This window comes from Chenopodium album, chromosome 8 (genome assembly GCF_948465745.1).
Source record: "Chenopodium album chromosome 8, dcCheAlbu1.1, whole genome shotgun sequence".
In the NCBI taxonomy this organism is placed as follows: domain Eukaryota; kingdom Viridiplantae; phylum Streptophyta; class Magnoliopsida; order Caryophyllales; family Amaranthaceae; genus Chenopodium; species Chenopodium album.
In genome coordinates, this window is record NC_137841.1 from 41,362,827 (window position 1) to 41,370,423 (window position 7,597).

Consider the following 7,597-nt stretch of genomic DNA (forward strand, 5'->3'; position numbering starts at 1 on the left):
TCGTTTTAATTTGTTTTAGTTTAGGATTTTTGTACGGAGTATAAATACTCCTCCGTAATACGATTTGAGGATCTCTTATTCTCTCTTTCTTTACTCTCTTAATTATTATCTTAGAATCCTTTCTCTCAACTTTTGTTCTCAATTCTTCCATTAATTCCAGATTACTTTTTGGTAACAATTTTCTTCCTTTAATTTCAGTTATTTTATTTGCTTCCTTGATTATGCTTTTATTTATTTATTTGATTAGTTTAGTTATGATGATTTGTGAGTAGTTTAATTTCTAGGGTTTATGGGGATCTAATAAATGATATGAAGGGATAATTTGTTATTGTTAATTATCAATGCTTGATTAATTTCCTATTGATTGATTTAATGCTTTGTGACTAGATTAGGCCTATCTTTTATGCATGAGTTTGACAACATTGATTCGAGATTCGACGGATGAGAATTAATGTTTAGGACTAGTTTCAATAGGCAGATTAATTTATAAATGGTTAAGTCGAGATTCGAGAGATGAGATTTAATACCGGTAAATTAATTATGTGATTGTAATACGTAGCAAAAGCCCTTTACAATCTGGTTAATTGATGCATTGATGATTGACTATTATTGATTATTGGTATTGCATGATAATTTCTTATTGAATTGTTTTAACGTTTTACAATTGCGGCTTGTAAAAGTATAGCAATATTAAATTGATGAATCGAGCAGATGTTAATTTGATATTAAAGGCTATTTTCAATAAGAACTTAGATCTAGTAAATTGCGAAATCCTGTTAGATCTATGGTGATTAATAAATTGCGAGAGCTTGTTAATCGTGTTATTTATGCAATGTTAATGATTGATTACTATGTTTTACCCTGGAGTATTATTTATTGGTGAACCTATACCCTAGATCCTTTCATATATTGTTTTCTCTCTATTCTCAATCTTAGTAGTTTAGTTTCTTATTCGAATATAAATATTGGTTACTTAGATAATTTGGATTATAATAATTAATTAGGAGTAAAAAGACTTGTTTCCCTGTGGAGATCGACCCTACTTCCCTATCTACTTTAGTTAGAGGACTTAGGAATTATTTTTTATTAGGGGATACGACTCTACCCTGTCAAAACTTGGCGCCGTTACCGGGGAAACGGTTTTATTTTTATTTCTGATTGTTTTTGTAGTCTAGATTATTTCCCCTTTTGTCTCAGAGAGCGTTAGTTCTCTGAGACAAATCTCACATTTGCTTCTAGTTTTTTTTGTTTATGCCCAGGTGTTCCAGATCAGGTTACATCCCATTCGATCCTGAGATCGAACGTTCCTTTCATAGACAGAAAAATCTCTACAAGCAAATCCTGGCGGATTCTGGTGATAATAATAATAATCACCGAAACCCTCCAACTGGTTCTAGCGATTCAGAGACATCATCAGACGCAGAATCAGAGATGACGGCTCCAAAGAAGCTTAGTGATTATTCACAACCAAAGCTTACGGATTTTCCACATCTCACCCCTACTCCGGCTCTTGATGGGGTTCAATTTGAAATTAAACCTCAATTTATAACGATGATAGAGAGGAAGCAGTTCAGTGGAGCCAAGGGTGAAGACCCGAATCTTCACATTGCCGACTATTGTCAATATTGCAACACCATCAGGCAAGCCGGGGTCACTCAAGACCAAATCAAGGAGATTCTCTTTCCCTTCTCTTTAACTGAAAAAAGCTAAATTGTGGTTCAATGGCTTAAATAGAACTACACTTGGTATAACTGACTGGGAAACTCTTGTTTTGAATTTCTATAACAAGTATTATCTTGCAGAGAGAACAGCCGTACTATGGAGTGCGATCCAAAATTTTGCCCAAGAAGCCGATGAATCTTTATATGAGGCTTGGGAGAGGTTCAAAGATTTAAAAAGAGATTGCCCTCACCATAATTTAGCACAATGGCAGTTAATCCAAGCCTTTTATAATGGCCTTGGAAATTCTTCACGAATAATTTTAGACTCTACAGCTAGTGGGAGATTTATGAATCTTGATGTCGATGATGCAGGTCAGGTTATTGAAGACATGGCAATACACAATTCCCAATATGGGAACCCTAGAGGATTTGCTAACAAGGGGAAGCATAGTGTCGACTCTGTATCCTTTTTGCAAGCTCAATTAACCTCTATTTGCCAAAAATTAGATAATCTGAGCACTGCTAATGTAGCCAATGTTTCTACGATTAATAATAATTCTAATGAGGCTTTCTGTGAAAATTGTGGTATTGTAGGTCATTGGGAGCAGGATTGCAGGAGTTCCGTGGAGCAAGTTAATGCCTTCCAAGCTTATAGGCAGAATAACCCATACTCCAACACTTACAATCCTGGGTATCGGAATCATCCATACCTTTCCTACCGGAGCACTAATGTTCAAAATCCACCACCACAAGAACCACAGGCGCCACAGCAACAGCAGCAGAAATATTATCATCCCAATGCTAGCCAGAAGAACCAACCACAACAACCCTCCTCATCTTCTGACCCTTCTCTGGTGGAAATTAGAGCAATGTTGGCTAATATGAAAAAGCACATGGAGAGCAGAGATGCGACAATTAATCAAATTCTAGCGCATAATAAAATTGTAGATAATCAAATTGCGCAACTCTCCGCTACTCTACAAGCCCGCCAACAGGGAGCCTTGCCGACACAGCCTACTAGGCCTACGGATCAAGCATTTGCAATTACTCTACAGAGTGGTTCAAACTATGAAGGGCCCTCTATGCCCAAAGTTGATGAACCTGTTTTATCAAATAATACTAATCTTGATTCCATTAAACCAAACAATGTAGTTGATAGCCCTGCAGGGCTAAAGGATAATACTAACGTATCTGATTCTACATTGTAGGGTACAACTCCAAAGAAGGCGGCTACTCCAGACAAGAATAAGAATGCTCCAAAGCCAATTATCAAACTTCCATTCCCCAATCGTCAATTGAAGACAAACTTGGATAAGCAGTTTGGTAAGTTCCTGGAGGTGGTAAAAGATTTGAAGGTAACAGTTCCCTTTACTGAATTGATCACACAAATCCCCTCGTATGCAAAATTTATGAAAGAAATATTGACGAGAAAAAGGTCTATTAGTGAGGTAGAGACGGTAGCTTTCACTGCAGAATGTAGTGTCGCACTTCAAAATAAGTCTCCACCTAAATTAAAAGATCCGGGTAGTTTTTCTATCCCTTGTCATATTGGCAATCTCTTGATTGATAATGCATTATGTGATTTGGGTGCTAGTGTTAGCGTCATGCCATTATCTGTGTGTTCTAAGTTGAATATGGTTAAATTAAAAGCTACCAATATAACTCTTTAAATGGCCGACCGTTCTTTCAAATACCCCTTAGGTGTTTTAGAGGATGTCCCCGTTAGAGTAGGTAAATTTTATATACCTGTAGATTTTGTTGTTCTTGATATGGCTGAGGATATGCAAACCCCAATTATTTTGGGTAGACCATTCCTTAACACTACAGGAGCAGTCATAGATGTAAGAAGTGGTAAGTTAACACTATCAGTAGGGGATGATAAAGTTGTTTTTAATCTGAATAATGCCCCTAAAAGCTCCATGACTGAGGAGAAATGTTTCAGTGTTAATGTCGTTGTAAATTATTCTAACAAGCCCCAAGCTCTTGAAAAAGATCCCTTGGAGGCGGTATCTTGTGTTGCATCCTTTTCAGATGAGATAGACTAATGGCAGAAGGAAGTCGATGCAATAGAAAGAGCACTCTACAATGTTGGTCTTGGTTTCGAGGATGAACAAGTGGAACCGATCGAGCAAGTTGTGCGAATCGAGCCTACGGTAAGTGTTCCGCCAGATCGAGTTGCAAGTGTTGAACGCAATGACAATTTGAAGCAACCTTCGATCGAAGGAGGATTTTTAGTGCGTAGCATTGAAGATCCCCCAGTCCAAGTCAAGGAGGATCCGCTAGATAAGGAGATTTGGCGTCCCACAGGGTATGTTAGGAAGCCGTATCGCAGCCTAAACACCGCTAGACCGGGTGAGAAACCACCCGATCAAGCGTTAGGCCAAGGGTCCTAGTAATTGTACTTGGTAAGAAGGTCGTGCGGGACCTAAATAAACCAGCGCTTTGCGGGAGGCAACCCGTATTTTTAATGCTTTTTAGACTAGTTTTTCTTTTTTTTTTTATGAGAGGAGAGATGGGGGAATTTAACGAGTTCTATGAGTGTTCGTACAGGTTTGAAGGAAAAGAGTTAGCCAAATTTTGGAGAAAAGAAGAAAATATCGATTGGACGATTTAGTCTCGGGCCCGACCGGGCGAAGCTCGCCCGACCGGGCGAAGCTCGCCCGATCGGGCGCGAGAGCAAGGTTCAAAAATAGAGTAATTTCGCCCGACCGGGCGAGTGGCGCCCGATAGGGCAAGCCTCGCTCGACCGGGCGCGAGAAGGGCGAAATTTTTGACTTAAAAATCGCCCGACCGGGCAACTGGCGCCCGATCGGGCGCGAGGGCTAAAAGGAATTAGATCGTTAGATCGCCCGACCGGGCGAGTGGCGCCCGACCGGGCGAGTGGCGCCCGACCGGGCGAGTGGCGCCCGACCGGGCGCGAAAGGTTACGAAATTATAGCGTATTAGATCGCCCGACCGGGCGAAGGCCGCCCGACTGGGCGCGCGAACCAGCTACATATTTTTTCAGATCGCCCAACCGGGCGACCCACCGCCCGACCGGGCGCGAGTGGCTCCGCATCTCTTTTCTTCTTCCTTTTCTTCTTTCTTTCTCCATTTCTTATTTCCTCCATTACTTTCTCTCTCTAAAACTCAAATTCTCTCTACCTTCTCTCTAAAATTTCTCCTCCATTTCTTACCCAAATTCAAAACTCTTTACATATTTGTGATCCTCTCTTCATCCTCTTCACTTTCATATAAAAATTTTTCAGTTTTAATTCAATAAATTTTCAAACCCATTTCTTGAACATGGCATCAAAGAGGGCTAGGTCCATTTTTGGTAGGAGCTCCAGTTCGAGGGAGGAATACGACCCGGACTAGCAACTCCCGTATTGGCCGACGATCCGGATTGTGAGCCGGGAACAAAAGGAACGGCTAGAGCATTTGGTCGGTCGTGAGGTAATTCCTTCTCAGTGGTTACACCGCCCTACCCTAGAATCATTTGGTTTGTATGATTTTGTTAAACAATTTTTGAATGACATTGGCATGAGAAAATTTGTTGACATGCACTATCCTACATACCGAGAACTTACTTGTGAATTCCTGTCCACTTTTCATGTTGTTAGTAGTAGAAATGGGCCAAATTTATTTTTCAGGTTAAATAATAGAAATATTAGTTTAACTTTTGTAGAATTTTGTAAAATTTTTGAATTAAATTCTGAATTATCTCACCAGTGGCATGCGGACTATAAAATGGGTGACTTATATTATGCTTTGACTGGTTTACCTACCCCTGACCCCCAACATGCTAGTACCAAACCTATTCACCACCCTGTCCCAAAAATCTAGCAAAGATTTGCGGGTTTGTGTTTTTTAGGTAGGGCCGAGCCTCATAACGCTCAATCTAACGAACTAGCTGTCATAGGACATTATGTGTACGGGTACGGGAAATTGAACATAGGTAGGTTTATAGTTCACCATTTAAGTAGGCATGCCACAGCCAGCACCACTTCCAAGTCCCCTATCCGTTTAGGAGGCCTTATCACTCGAATAGCGGTGAAAAAGGCCGGTTTTGTAGTAGACAGACCCCACCAGCTGACCAACTGTGGACCAGATACCTACATGACTGCTAGGTATTTTGAGGATGTGGGGTGGGTTAGACCGGATAGCGAGCAGACACCATTTTGGTGTATTCGGACTGGGAACGAGCAACCTTTGCCCATTTTTCCCCTACCCAGTCCAGACTTGACCGCCTTTCCCCCAGGGCAACTTTCTTACACTTATGATGTTTTAGTTTCCAACACTAGGGGGCAGGCACCACCACCACCAGTTCCACCACCCCAGCCTCAGCCCGAGGTGGCTTTCTCTCCACCTCGTATGTCCCATTCCGTCCCTCATGTTGACTCTGACCCAGTTTGGGATCTTCAGAGTATAGGTCAGGCCCTAGGACGTATCGAGCATTAACATACTGACCTTAGGAGGATGGTAGGCTCCTTAGACCAGAGGTTAGGGTACCTAGAGAGGAACCAGGGTAGAGCTCTCTACCCTATGTACGATGATTATGCTCGTCGGGGCAACATTCCCGACGACGCTATTCACCCTGACTGGTTTCAGCCTCCACCCCAGGGATACGATAGGGATCCCACTGCCCGTGGTATTTACACTGACTATTCTTCCTTCTTCGAGTACGGGCAGGACATTCCTTTCGGGGGACCGGCGGGGGGGAGTTTTCACGCTTATTATTTTGGTGGTAGCTCTTCTGGTGCAGGTGGCAGTGGAGGTGCGGGCTTCGGCTCGATGGATGAGGATGATGAGGACTAGCTATGCTGGGCTAGTTTCCGAGCCAATGAGGACATTGTCTGATTCTAGCTTGGGGGAGGTTTTGGTTTGGTATATTTATTTTTCTCTTTTCTTTTATTTTTGGTGTGTTTTCTTAGGTTAGAATCCTTGCTTTCTAGGTTAGTTTTACTGCTTTCTTTATATATAAAAATACAAAAAAAAAATTGAAAAATAAAAAAATTCAAAAATACGTTCCAATGAATTATAAATTATGTTTCCCTGTGCCCCTTACTTGAGAAAATTGTTTTGATTCTTGGTATTTGATGATAGGCATTGTGGATTATTTGATCATGATTTGATGTTTGATTGCCTTGAAACTTTAACATGCGTCAATTTTGTCCAACTACTTGTGAATATAGTGCTTGACTAGTTGATTTGGTTAGGAATGTGTGATAGTTCCATAATTCCTGGTATGTCAATGAATTTGAGTATTGGTTTGAAACTATTAGTAATATTTATATGATTCATTATTATGCACATTGTGGAGGACGAAGGCATTTGTTCTTTTAGGTAGCCTCTAGATATTGTAGATACATTTGTTCCCTTCTTGCTACCCATGTTGTTGCCTTGACTTTTTTGTTGTTTATTAGCCACATTACAAGCCTATTTTGCCCCATTGGTTACTAGTCCCAAGCTTGGCCTGGGGGAGCTATTAGTGAGTGAGGTGAGGGAGTTTGTAGAGTGCTTATTATTTGCACAATTTGGGTGGGTTTTTTGAGAAGTAGTGTTGTTTTTTTATCATGTTTATTTTTGATGAGTTTGAGAGTTATATTTTCTTGAAAAAATAAAGCATGATATTATGAAGAAGAAAAAAAAAAAAAAGAAGTTCAAGAAAAAAAAAATGTGAAAAAATAAGTGAACTTCAATAGAAAAAAAAAATGTTCAAATGTTCTAGTTGGAGGTTGAAAAAAAAAATAGAGCTTCGATGAAAAAAATTCAAGTTTGGAAAAAAAGTTTGTTTATTCACTCTACTTCTTCATTATTATATCTTATGAGTGAAATTGTAAGTGTTGGGATTATTTATTATGATTGGAGTATATTTGGTTGTTGTTAGAGTTGGTTATGTAGGAGATGTTGATCATTATTTATTTTGATCATGGGCTTTATTAGGATTTGCTCCC

General features: G+C 40.2%; 1 non-coding gene across 1 annotated transcript; it reads right to left on the bottom strand.

Moving 5' to 3' along the window:
• Positions 1-1,813: 1,813 nt before the first annotated feature.
• On the bottom strand, positions 1,814-1,920 carry LOC145556886 (small nucleolar RNA R71). Its single transcript, XR_014091977.1, has one exon. It is a non-coding gene; the product is annotated as a small nucleolar RNA R71 (small nucleolar RNA).
• Between the last annotated feature and the right edge of the window lie 5,677 nt (positions 1,921-7,597).